The sequence below is a fragment of the Pseudorca crassidens genome, chromosome 20, assembly GCF_039906515.1.
Source record: "Pseudorca crassidens isolate mPseCra1 chromosome 20, mPseCra1.hap1, whole genome shotgun sequence".
In the NCBI taxonomy this organism is placed as follows: domain Eukaryota; kingdom Metazoa; phylum Chordata; class Mammalia; order Artiodactyla; family Delphinidae; genus Pseudorca; species Pseudorca crassidens.
In genome coordinates, this window is record NC_090315.1 from 14,076,296 (window position 1) to 14,090,198 (window position 13,903).

Consider the following 13,903-nt stretch of genomic DNA (forward strand, 5'->3'; position numbering starts at 1 on the left):
AGGTACCTCTCTTCCTGCTGGGGTCAGTAACTGGCATCTTCCCGTCTGGGTAATTGATACTCCTCCTGTTTGAGATAACTGACGACGAGTGCTAGGGCATGAGACCTCCCTCTACAGGCCTCTCTGACTCCAATTTTAGTTGGTTTCCTTTTATTAATTTTCACAGGGGATACCTACTGCGTGTCAGGCCGTATGTGAGGCCCTTACCTGCATGATTTCTTTGCATCTTCACAACACCCCTGTGAGGTGCTGTGGGCCCTCAAAGACACTACAGATTGTCAAGCTTGCTCTTGCCTCCCATTGGATGCCTCCTGGGTCTAGACACACTGCTGCGTCCGCCCATCACCTTCAAGGAATTCCAACACTGCAATCACATATTCACGAGCTCAGCCAACTTCCAGAAACATGAGTGATAATAGTAATCAGTTACCACTATTTTATGTCACTAAGTTTAGGGAGGTTGGTTAAGCAGCAGTAGCTAACTGATACACCCCCCTCTCCCCAAGGATAACCACTGTGCTGACTTGGCCTCTAATACCGTAGATTATTTTTTTCCCCCAATTCTTTACTGGGTATAAATGAAATAATAAAGTGTATCAGCCTCCGGGTTTCCTCTTTTATCATGATCTCTGTGCTTGGACCCATCTTACGAGTGTTTAAGGAGTGGGCACACACTTTGGCTTCCTGGTGCCCCTTCCTTTGAAGGCGGTGTAGTGGACATTGGTTATATTGGCCTGTCCAACATCCATTCATGTTGCAGCACCCCAGATTATCCCTCACTCTTTATCTGTGTGTTTGGGGGGCAGCAAAGTCCACCTGCTGCTTCTCTGGGTATGAGCCCATAACCTAGGCCTGGCTAAAGAGAATCTTCCATCTCCCTGACCACAATGACTGTTCAGAAATGGGCCTGTGATCTGAACCTGGCCAGCGAGAGCCAGGGTGGGCTTCTGCTGAACTAGTAGGGAAGGGGAACTCCTTTTATCATATGGTTTCCCAGCTGGTAGACTCTAAGGCCAGAGCTGCTAGGGGCCCATTGTGAAAGGAGAGCTTGCCTGGGAATGAAGACAACACAAGAAAGGAAGGCAGAGCTGGGAGACGGAAGGAGAAAGAGAATCCTAGCTACCTCCTTGGCCCTGGGTCCACCTGTACCTGAAGGCAAACTTAACCTGTTTCAAATTAGATCAGCCTATAAATATTTTTTCTGCTTAAGCCAGTTTGAATTTGGGTTTTCTGTTATTTGTAGCACAAAGAGTCCCTGCAGGGGGTTATGCACATGGAGTTGTTTAAAAAGACCCAGTCAACGTTTCCATTAGCTGGACCCAGTGCTCGTGTGGAAAAGGCAGTGTAACAGAAGTTCTCACACTGTGGAATCTGGACCAGGCCCATCAGCATCACCTGGGACCTTATGAGAAATGCAAATTCTTGGGTTCAACTTTAGCGAATCACAAACTCGGAATGGGTTCCGGCAAGAGTGTTTTGAGAAGCCCGCCAGGGGCTGTGCTAGTCAGAGCATCACCACAGGTGAGCATGGTGGGAGAGAAACAGCACAGGCTTGAGGTCCAAGTTGTGTCTTTGCCTCTCTCTGTCTGGCCCTCTGATTTCAGGTGAGTTACGTAAATCACCCTGCTTCACATTTCCTACCTGGAAAATGGTGCACTTCTATCTGATAGTACTGTTATGTAGGCCAGTAAGTTCATAGAGGTAAATCGTTCAGAATAGCGCCTGGCACATAGTCCACGCTCGTTAAAGTCAGATCCATGGTTTTCAGACTTTGTTGGACATTAGAATCGCCTTGGAGGGCTTGTTAAAACATTGATTGCTCGGCCCTCCCCTCCCCTCAGAATTTCTGATTCTCACTAAGGGAAGCCTGGAAATTTGCATTTTTAACTAGTTCCCAGGTCAAGTTGATGCTGCTGGTACAGGGGACCCTGCTTTGAAAACCACTGAGTTAGATGTTACTGCTAGTGGTCTCCAACTCCCTTTCTGGTGGTCCGGCAGTCACCTCAGGTGCTCTGGAATCGCTCTTTTCCACTGACTCAGGCTTCTTTCTCCTCCTCTCCCTCCCCTCTGGCATCAGTTTTGATAGCTGGATTCTCTGTGCTGGTAATTGGAGCTCTGAGCCCAGCTTTCCGCTGGGAGTAGCCCCAGCCTCCACCTGTTCAGGGAACCTGATTGATGGTTCCTTCAACCACAACTGCTCCTTTTTTGTCTGCCTTCAGAACTGTCTCCAGCTTGCTTATATAAGCAGATCCCTTTCCTTCTAACCTCTAGTAGGCTGCATTTGCTACATCATTCCTGACACTGGCTGTCCAACCCCCATCACAGGCATTTCTTTGCTTTGCTAATAAAAATGGCTTTAATTGCAGAGCCAGTTAAGCTCCCCTCCAGCAAGCTCCTCTATAACTTGACCTGTTAGCTAGAGCAAGAAGGTCAGTGTGGCTGGAGCTGAGAGTGAGGGAGAAGGATGGCAGGAGATTAGGTCAGACATATAGGCAGAATGTAGATTGTACAAGGCTTTATGTGTCATGAGAAGAACCTGGGCTCTAACTTAATAGTAGTAAAAAATTTAAATCATTAAAAAAACTTGTGACATATAGTATATCTGTGTGTATATACACAATTTATACATGTGTATACAGTTGAAAAAAATTATACACTGAACACATGTGTAGCCACCACATAGGTAAGAAATGGGACATTGCCAGTCAAAACCTTCCCTAATATTTGTGGATCCTGGACCAACAGTGCAAATGGAGGCTCCCTACCTATAGTTCTCACCCTGTCTTCCCATTCCTGTCTACATCCTGAACCCTTGTGGGGTCATCCATGCATGTGTGAGGGCACCCTAATCTGCATGGTGGAGCTTGGTCCATCTCAGATCACCTCTTGCCCACCCCTTGGATCTAGAGGTGTGCACACCAACATGACCTGCCCTGGGTTTGGGGGCGAGAAGGACCATGACAAGGTCCACCCAGGTGCTGGAAGCAGGTTCAGGAACACTTGGGTAGAGGATTCTAGAGAATTGGGTCCTCTGTGCATGGCCTGGAACTGCATTATCCAAGAAGGTAGCTGCTAGTCGCGTATGGCTATTTCATTAATAAAATGAAATAAAATTTAAAATTGAGTTCCTCAGTTACGCTAGCCACACTTTAAGTGCTCGTTAGCCACAGCTGGCTAGTGTCTGTTGCACTGGACAATGCAGATACAGAATGTCTATAACTGCAGAATGTTCTATTGGACAGTGCTGGTTGGGAAGGAGGAGTGGTTTGGGTTCCATAAGACAGGACAGTGTGACTCCCCCCACCCCCCGCAACTGGTAAAAAGGTCAGGCAGGAGAAACTGCCTGTGAGAGTAACCAGATGTTGGATTTAACAGACAAAGTCTTCAAAGTAGCCATTATATAAATATGTCCCAATAACTAAAGGGAATCATGACTTAAAAAGTAAAAGTAACGTATGATGATACTGACTTACCAAATTTAAGATATCAGTAGAGAGTTAGATATTATAAAATAGAACCAAACGGAAGTTTGGAGCTGAGAAGTGCATTAACTGAAATGAACAAATCAGTAGATCTGAGCTGACAGGAGAAATAATTAACAAACTTGAAGAGAGATATTATGTGTTCTAAAGAACAAAGAGAAAAAAGAATGAACAAAATAAACAGAACCCAGAGAAAAGTGGGACACCGTTCAGCAAAACAGTATACACTTAATGGAGTGCCAAAAGGAGAGGAGAGAGAGAGCAGAAGAAAAATTATTCTAAGAAATAATGGTGTATACACACACACAACACATGCGTACATACATACATGTACATATAGTATTGTTGGGCCTATAACATATAGAATGGTAATATAACTGCCAACAACAGCACAAAGGAAGTACATTAAAGCAAAGTTGTATTGGGCTAAGGAGAGGACTCCAGATGGTAATTTGAAATGAACAAGAACAAATGAAGAGAACAAGAAATGGTAAGAAGGTTAATATAACAAAAGCTATAAATATATGCTTGCTCTCCTCTCTTCTCTTATCCTCTTTAAAAGACATAACACTATATAAAGTAATAATTAAAACAACGCATTCTTGGTAACATTTATAGATGTAAAATGTATACCAATAATACAATACAAAGGGGGGAAAGGTAATAGAACTCTACAGGAGGGACTTCCCTGGTGGTGCAGTGGTTAAGAATCCACCTGCCAGTGCAGGGGATGTGGGTTCGAGCCCTGGTCCAACAAGATCCCACATGCCGCAGAGCAACTAAGCCTGTGCCCCACAACTACTGAGCCTGCTCTCTAGAGCCTGCGCGCCGCAACTACTGAAGCCCGCACACTCTAGGGCCCATGTGCTGCAACTACTGAGCCCGTGTGCTGCAACTACTGAAGCCCGAGTGCCTAGAGCCCATACTCCACAACAAGAGAAGCCACTGCAATAAGAACCCTGTGTACCACAACAAAGAGTAGCCCCCACTCACCTCAACTAGAGAAAGCCTGTGTGCAGCAATGAAGACCCAACGCAGCCAAAAGAAAAAAAAAAAACTCTATAGGAGCAATGTTGCTATAGCTCACTGGAATTAAGTTAGTATAAATCTGAAGCTCATTCTGATTAGTTAAGATGTATATGGTAAGCAACCACTAAGGAAATCACTCAAAAAAATTAATGAAAAGAAATTAGTAAAGAAATTTAAATGCTACATTAGAAGAGATTCACTTAATGTAAAAGAAACAGTAAAGGAAGAATAAAGGAGCAAAACAGGCATGAAACACATAGAAAATAAAAAGTGAAATGGCAGATATAAATCTATACCAATAATAACATTAAAATTTAATAGATTAAAACTATCCAATCAAAAGGCAGAGATTGTCAGGGAAAAAAAAAGAACCCACCAAGATCCAATGATATTGTGACCTATAGGAAACATACTTTAGATTCAAAGATACAAATAGACCAAAAGTGATAGAATGTAAAAGGTATATCATGTAAACAGCAACCATAAGAAAGCTGGAGTAGCTATACTAATATCAGATGAAATTGATTTTTTAAATGTTACTAAATAAAAGAGGGAAATCTTATAATCAGGTCAATTTATCATGAAGATATAACAATTATAAACACCTATGCACATAACAACAGAGCTCTGAATACAGAAATGAAAGGAGAAAATACAGAAATACAGAAATATAGGTCAATGGAACAGGATACAAAGCCCAGGGATAAACCCACACAGTTATGGTCAACTAATCTATGACAAAGGAGGCAAGGATATACAATGGAGAATAGACAGCCTCGTCAATAAGTGGTGCTGGGAAAACTGGACAGCTACATGTAAAAGAATGAAATTAGAACACTCCCTAACACCATACACAAAAATAAACTCAAAATGGATTAAAGACCTAAATGTAAAAGACTGGACACTATAAAACTCTTAGAGGAAAACCTAGGAAGAACACTCTTTGACATAAATCACAGCAAGATCTTTTTTGACCCACCTTCTAGAGTAATGGAAATAAAAACAAAAATAAACAAATGGGACCTAATGACACTTAAAAGCTTTTGCACAGCAAAGGAAACTATAAACAAGATGAAAAGACAACCCTCAGAATGGAAGAAAATATTTGCAAATGAATCAACAAAGGATTAATCTCCAAAATATATCAACAGCTCATGCAGCTCAATATCAAAAAAACAAACAACCCAATACAAAAATGGGCAGAAGACCTGAATAGACATTTCTCCAAAGAAGACATACGGATGGCCAAGAAACACATGAAAAGCTGCTCAACATCACTAATTAATAGAGAAATACAAATCAAAATTACAATGAGGTATCACCTCACACCAGTTAGAATGGGCACCATCAGAAAATCTACAAACAACAAATGCTGGAAAGGGTGTAGAGAAAAGAGAACCCTCTTGCACTGTTTGTGGGAATGTAAATTGATGCAGCCACTATGGAGAACAGTATGGAGGTTCCTTAAAAAACTAAAAATAGAACTACCATATAACCCAGCGATCCCACTACTGGGCATATACCCTGAGAAAACCATAATTCAAAAAGACACATGCACCTCAATGTTCATTGCAGCACTATTTACAATAGCCAGGTCATGGAAGCAACCTAAATGCCCATGGACAAATGAATGGATAAAGAAGATGTGGTACATATATATATACAATGGAATATTACTCAGTTATAAAAAAGAACGAAATTGGGTCATTTGTAGAGACGTGGATGGACCTAGAGACTGTCATATAGAGTGAAGTAAGTCAGAAAGAGAAAAACAAATATTGTATATTAACGCATATATGTGGAATCTAGAAAAATGGTACAGATGAACCGGTTTGCAAGGCAGAAATAGAGACAAAGATGTAGAGGGGAAAAAAATACACAATTCAACAATAATATTTGGAGACTTCAGTACACCACTTTCAATAATAAATAGAACAATTGGGCAAAAGATCAACAAGGAAATAGAAGATTTGAACAACACTATAAACCAGACCTAACAGACATCTATAGAAAACCAGAATATACATTCTTCTCAGGTGCATATGGAACATTCTCCAGGATAAACCATATGCTAGGCCATAAAACAAACCTTGATACATTTAAAGAGACAGAGATAATTCTCTGATGACAATGGAATGAAATTAGTTATCAATAACAAAAGAAATTTGGGAAACTCACAAGTATGTGGAAATTAAACAATATTCTCTTCAATAACCAAAAGAAATTAAAGGGAAATTAGAAAAGACTTTGAAATAAATGAAAATGAAGACATAATATACTAAAATTCATGGGATGCAGCAAAAGCAGTGCTTAAAGGGAAATTTATATTTGTAAATACTATACTAAAAAATAATCATTGCAAATAAATAACTTAAACTTGCACCTCAAGACACTGAAAAAGAACAAACTACACTTATAGCAGCAGAAGGAAGAAAGCAATAAAGATTAGAGCAGAAATATGTGAAATGGATAATAAAAAAATAATACTGAAAATCAGAAAAACCAAAAGTTGGTTCTTTTAAAGATCAAGATAGGAACACAACATTAGCTAGGTACACCAAGAAAAAAAAGCAAGTAGACTGAAATGATTAGAATTAGAAACAAAAGAGGGGACATTATACAAAGCTTACAGAAATAAAAAGGAATATTATGAACAACTGTATGCCAATATATTAGATAATTTAGATGAAAAACAAATTCCTAGAAAGATACAAACTACTGAAATTGAGTCAAGAAGAAATAGGGCATCTGAAGAGACCCAAAGCAAGTAAAAATATTTAATTCATAATCTAAAAACTCTCCACAAAGAAAACCTGGACTCAAATGGCTTCACCACTGAATTTTACCTAACATTAAAATAATAACTAATACCAGTTCTTCACAGATGTTTCCAATAAACAGGAGGGAATACTTCCCAACTCATTCTGTGAGTCCAGTATTACCCTGCTACCTAAGTTAGACAAAGATATCACAAGAAAACTACAGGCCAGTATCTCTTATGAATACAGATGCAGATGCAAAAATCTTCAAATACTAACAAACCAAATCCAGCAACATATAAAAATAACTACACATCAAGAACAAGTGGGATTTTCCTCTGCCTTCTAGCTCTGGCTGGAAAAGATGGCTCCATGTGGGTTTTCCATTATTGCTCCACAGAAGGAGAAGTTGATCATGTCTAACACTTTGCTGCTTTGGGGCCAGTATCTAGGCCAAGAGCAGAGGTGTGATCCACACCCAGGATTGACGGTTAGGAGCTTTCCTGGATAGACCTGGGTATTGTGTCTTAATGGCTGGCCTATAGCCAATTACAAATTTTCTGACATAAAACTGGAATCAGACAAGACTCAAGCCACTTTTCAGCATCTGTAGGAAGTAGGTCATGAACTCTGCTGTTTGCCACTGTGTATTACATCCATCAGCTTATAGGCAAACCCTAATTATTCTGAATAAAATTTGCATTTGGACACACACACAAAGAACAAGTGAGATTTATTCCAGGAAGTCAAGATTCGTTTCACATCCCCAAATCAATTAATGTAATACACCACATCAGTAGAATAAGAAGCAAAAACCACACGATTATCTCAATAGATATAAAGAAAATATCTGGCAAAATCTCATTCATGACAAAGACTCTCAGCAAGTTAGGAATATAAGGGGACTTCCTTAACATGATAAAGGCATCTATGAAACACTTAAGCGACATCATACTTAGTGGGGAAAGACTGGATGCTTTCCCCCTAAGATCAAGAGGAAGGCAAGGATGTCTGCTTTCACCACTTCTATTCAACATGGTACTGAAGTTCTAGTTGGAGCAATTAAGGAAGAAAAAAAAAAAGCATCAAGATTGAAAGGAAGAAGTAAACTGCAGATGACATGATCTTGTACAGGCATACTTTGGAGATATTGTAGACTCACAGTGTAGTGTGTGAACACACCTAGAGACAGAGCTGCGTCTATGGCTGACTGATTTCCCACAGGGTTACCAAGATCATTCAATGGGGAAAGAATTGTCCCATCAACAAATGGAGCTGGGACAACTGCATGGTCACAGAGAAAATAATAAAGTTGGGCCCTTACCTCATACCATATTAAAAAATTAACTCAAGATGGATCAAAGACCTAAATGTAAGAGGAAAAACTATGAAACTCAGATATGACACCAAAACCACAATCAACAAAAGAAAAAATTAGACATCATCAAAATAAAAAAATTTTGTGCTTCAATGGACACTATCAAGAAAGTGAAGACAACCCAAAAAATGGGAGAAAGTATTTGCAAATTATATATATAAAAAGGGGCTTGTATCTTGAATATATTATATAAAGAACTTAAACAACTCAATAATAAAAAAGACAAACCCAGTTAAAAATGGGAAAATGATCTGAATAGACATCTTTTCAAGGAAGACATACAGAAGACCAATAGGCCCATGAAAAGATGCTCAACATCATTAGTCATCAGGGAAAAGCAAACAAAAACTACAATAAAGTACCACTTCACATCCACTAGGGTAACCATAAATAAAAAGTCAGGGCTTCCCTGGTGGCGCAGTGGTTGAGAACATGCCTGCTAATGCAGGGGACACAGGTTTGAGCCCTGGTCTGGGAGGATCCCACATGCCGCGGAGCAACTAGGCCCGTGAGCCACAACTGCTGTGCCTACACGTCTGGAGCCTGTGCTCCGCAACAAGAGAGGCTGCGACAGTGAGAGGCCCGCGCACCGCGATGAAGAGTGGCCCCCACTTGCCACGACTAGAGAAAGCCCTCACACAGAAACGAAGACCCAACACAGCAAAAATAAATTAATAAACGCCTAAAAAAAAATGTCTGATAAGTGTTGGTGAGGACGTGAAGAAATCAGAACACTCATACCCTGCTGGAGGAAATGTAAAATGCTGCAGCCACTTTAGAAAACAGTCTGGGAGTTTGTCAGATGATTAAACATAGAGTTATTACATGACCCAATGATTCCACTCCTAGGGATATACCCAAGAGAAAAGCAAACTATGTCTACACAAACACCAAATGTTTATAGGAGCATTATCCATAGTAGCAAAAGCTGGAAACAACCCAAATGTCTATTAACTGATGAATGGACAAACTAAATGTGGTATATCCATACATGGAATATTATTAATAAAAAGGAATGAAGGGCTGACACATGAATGACCCTTGAAGACATTACATTAAGGTTAAAAAAAAAAGCCAGATGCAAAAGGCCACATGTTATAATGTTGTACAATTCCATTTATATGAAATGTACATAATAACCAAATTATATATACATACATATATATATATATATTTAGAGAGAGAGAGAGAGAATTGTGGTTGATTCGGACTGGGAAGGATGGGCTAGAGGGTGATAGCTAATGGTATGGGGTTTCTTCTTGAGGTGATGAAAATGTTCCAAAATTGACTATCATGAATGTTTCATATATCTATGAATATACTAAAAACTATTGAATTGCACACTTTAAATGGATGAATTTTATGGCCTGTGAACTCTATCTCAATGAAGCTGTTTTAAAAAATGAAACAAAATGTGATATCACTGCACACCTGTCAGAATGGTTATCATAAAAAAGACCACAAATAACAAATTAGGGGGAGGATGTGGAGAAAAGGGAACCCTGTACACTGTCAGTGGGAATGTAAATTGGTGCAGCCACTCTGAAAAACAGTAAGGAGGTTCCTCAACAAACTAAAAATAGAAATAACATGATCCAGCAATTCCACTCCTGGGTATACATCTAAGGAAAATGAAAACATTTACTCAAAAAGATACATGTACCCCAATGTTCACAGCAGCATTGTTTACAATAGCCAAGATATGGAAGCAACCTAAGTGTCCATCAACAGATGAATGGATAAAGAAGATGTGGTGGGAGGGGATCAAGATGGTGGAGTAGAAGGACATGGAGCTCAGTTCCCCCCACAAACACATCAAAAATACGTCTACGTGTGGAACAGTTCTCACAAAAAACCAACCGAAAACTAACAGAAGATCTCCTGTACAGCCAAAGCTGCAAGGAAGATCTCCAAGTAAGCAGGTACAATGGGGGGAAAAAGGCATCAGGACAGGACTGGTGACACTGGGAGGGATCTGTAAGGGAAAGAAGGTCAACATGGGCAGGCCCTCACCCTGGGGAGCCCCCTCGTGTGCTGGAAAATCTGCCCGGACAGATAGAGGGGCTGGAGAAGTCTAGATTTTATCCGTGAGGAGCGTGTGTGTGCTGACTTGCACACCAATCAGGGCAGAGAGAGATCTGCGCCTTGCCGAACTTCCCAACCCAAAAAGGGGCAAACGCCCTGGCCCCGCTCACTCCACGCTACCGTCTGGCACCATATCAGAGCAGAGATTTGGTCTAGTTGTGCAGAGACAGACTGGGCTACCTGGAGTGTGATCCAGGCTGAACCACAGACTCCACTGTCGGCACACGCATGGGCTGGTGGATCAAACCAGGCAGACATTGTCAAGGCAAGCACCAGGCAGAGCCACAGATAGGCACCGTGGCTAAAGAGCTGAATCGCAGGCATACAGGCCCTGGGAGAGGACTACATCTAGCTGCATGGAGACAGCCTGGAGGGCATGGGATGTGGTGATGGTGGGGAACTGTGGAGCCCACTGTCAGCACACACATGGTGGGAGTGGGTCTGGCCCTGGCAGTCATTATTGGCACACATGCTGGGCAGTGCCACAGAAATGCACAGCAGCTGGATGCTGAGTCTCGGGTGGACAGGCTCTGGGCAGGAGCATGCAGTGATTTCCAGGCAGGAACTCTCTGACTCTGCCCACTCCACATCACAGCTTGGAGCCAGATCTGGGGAAGACAGGTCCTGGAAGAGGTCTGCACAGATGCAGCCCAGATCCCAGGCAGCAGCACAGCCACCTTGATTCCTGCAGCAACAGTGCTCCAGCTCTGAGCCCCAGACTATTCCACACCATAGCCTAGCACTAGGTCTGGGATGAACACAATGGAGAAAGGTACATGAACCTAGGCTGATTCTGAGAAGAACCACAGGACACCTGCACAGGTGGTACACAGATTCACTGTGACCATACGGGACTCACTTGCTGCAGCGGTCACCTTCTTTGGGGCATGGCATGCACTCAAGAGCAATGGAGCCTGATAGAACCTAACCCTCAGGTCTTCTACTCCAACAACTGGGGAGTAGATCCTGTCCCCAGTAGTGGTGACAACCATGGAGCCAAGAGGAGGCCCCGTCCAACATACAGCACAGGCTCTGGACACCAAAACATCAATCACAACCCAATCAAAGGGATGGCATCCAGCACACTCTGAGGAAAAATGTGGCTGTCATTCAAACCAAAACCAGCCCTTGCACCAAAAATACTGGATTCATACAGTCTACACAGGGATGCTCCCACATAAAAACACCCCTTTGAGATGACAGCAGATAACTTTTTCTCCTAAATTCATAGAGACAGAAAAAGTTAAGTAAAATGAAAAAGAAGAGGAACTACTCATAATTAAGAGAACAAGAGAAATCCCCTGAAAGAATAATGAAAGAGACCTCACCAGTCTACAGACCCCGAGTTCAAAAAGAAGGTAATAAAAATACTAAAGGAGTTAAGACAGATTATTGAGAGAAATGCAGATCACTGTAACAAGGAAGTAAAAACTATAAAGATGAACCAATCAAAATTAGACAATTCAATTGCCAAGGTAAAAACCAATCTAGACGTAATGAATAGCAGACTAAATGATACAAAAGAACAAATAAGTGATGTGGAAGACAGAATAATGGAAATCACCAAATCACAAAGACAAATGGGAAAAAAATCTATGAGATAATATAAAGTTTGCAAATCTACACATAATAGGGGTTTCAGAAGGAGAGAGAGAAAGGGAGATAGAAAATGTATTTGAAGAAATTATGCCTGAAAACTTGCCAAACCTAAAAAACGAAACAGATATCCAGGTACAGGAAGCAAAAAGGGTCCCAAACAAGATGAACCCAAACAGATCTACATCAAGACATAGCATAATTAAAATGGAAAAGTTAAAGATAATGAGAGGATTCTAAAGGCAGCAAGAGAAAAACAAAGCCAGTTACAAGGGAACCCTCATAAGGCTATCAGATGATTTCTCTGCAGAAACTCTGTAGGCCAGAAGGGATTAGTATGATATATTCAAAGTCCTGCAACCTAGGATATTCTACCCAGCAAGATTATTATTTAGAATAGAAGGAGGGCTTCCCTGGTGGTGCAGTGGTTAAGAATCCACCTGCCAATGCAGGGGACACAGGTTTGAGCCCTGGTCCGGGAGGATCCCACATGCCACAGAGCAACTAAGACCGTGCACCACAACTACTGAAGCCCACGCACCTAGACCCCGTGCTCAGCAACAAAGAGAAGCCACCACAATGGGAAGCCCGCGCACTGCAACAAAGAGTAGCCCCTGCTCACCGCAACTAGAGAAAGCCCGCGCACAGCAACGAAGAGCCAACGCAGCCAATAGGAGGAGAGAATGAATTTCTCAGACAAGCAAAAACTAAAAGAATTTGGCAATACTAAACCCACCCTAAAAGAAATACTGAAAGTTCTTCTCTAAATAGAAAAGAAGCAAGGATCTATAGAAAAGGAAAAATCACAGTAGGAAAGGCAAATGTATAAAAGGATTGAAGATCACTTAAATAAGCCAGTATATGGATTTTAAGAAATAATAAAAAATTATAAAAGTGATTATACCTACAATTAACAGCAAAAGGATAAGCATGAGATGTAAAATAGGACATAAAAGTCACAAAATGTGGAGGAGGGGAGTATAAAAATGTAGATCTTTTAGAATGTGTTTGAACTTCTATGACATCAGTTTAAAGCAAGTAGATATAGTTACGGCTCAACATACTTGAAATCCAGGGTAACCACAAATTAGAAACATACAAAAGATTAACAAAAACCAAAAAAAAGGATCTCAAGCATACTACAAAAGAAAACCCTCAAACCACAAAAGGGAAAAAAGAAGAAGAAATGAACAAAGAAGAACTACAAAAACACTGGAAAATAAGGTTTAAAGTGGCAATAAGTACATACCTATCAGTAATTAAAAGTCAGTAGACCAAATGCTGTGATCAAAAGACAGAGTGGCAGAGTGGATTTTTTAAAAAGACCCTTCAATGTGCTGCCTACAAAAGACTCATACAGACTGAAAATGAGGGGATGGAAACAGGGATTCTATGCAAGTGAAAATGATAAAGCAAGGTAGCAAGACTCAAATTAGCCAAATTGGCTTTAAAACAAAAGCTATAATGAAAGCCAAAGAAGGACATTATATAATGATATAGGGATCAATACAACAAGAGGATATTACACTCATTAACATACATACAGGAGCACCTAAATATATAAAGCAGATACT

At 40.8% G+C, this 13,903-nt stretch overlaps 1 long non-coding RNA gene across 1 annotated transcript in view; it reads right to left on the reverse strand.

The window, feature by feature from the left end:
• LOC137214690 (uncharacterized) overlaps positions 1-13,903 on the reverse strand; it is a 41,367-nt gene that overhangs the window by 7,267 nt on the left and 20,197 nt on the right. The window lies entirely within an intron of this gene.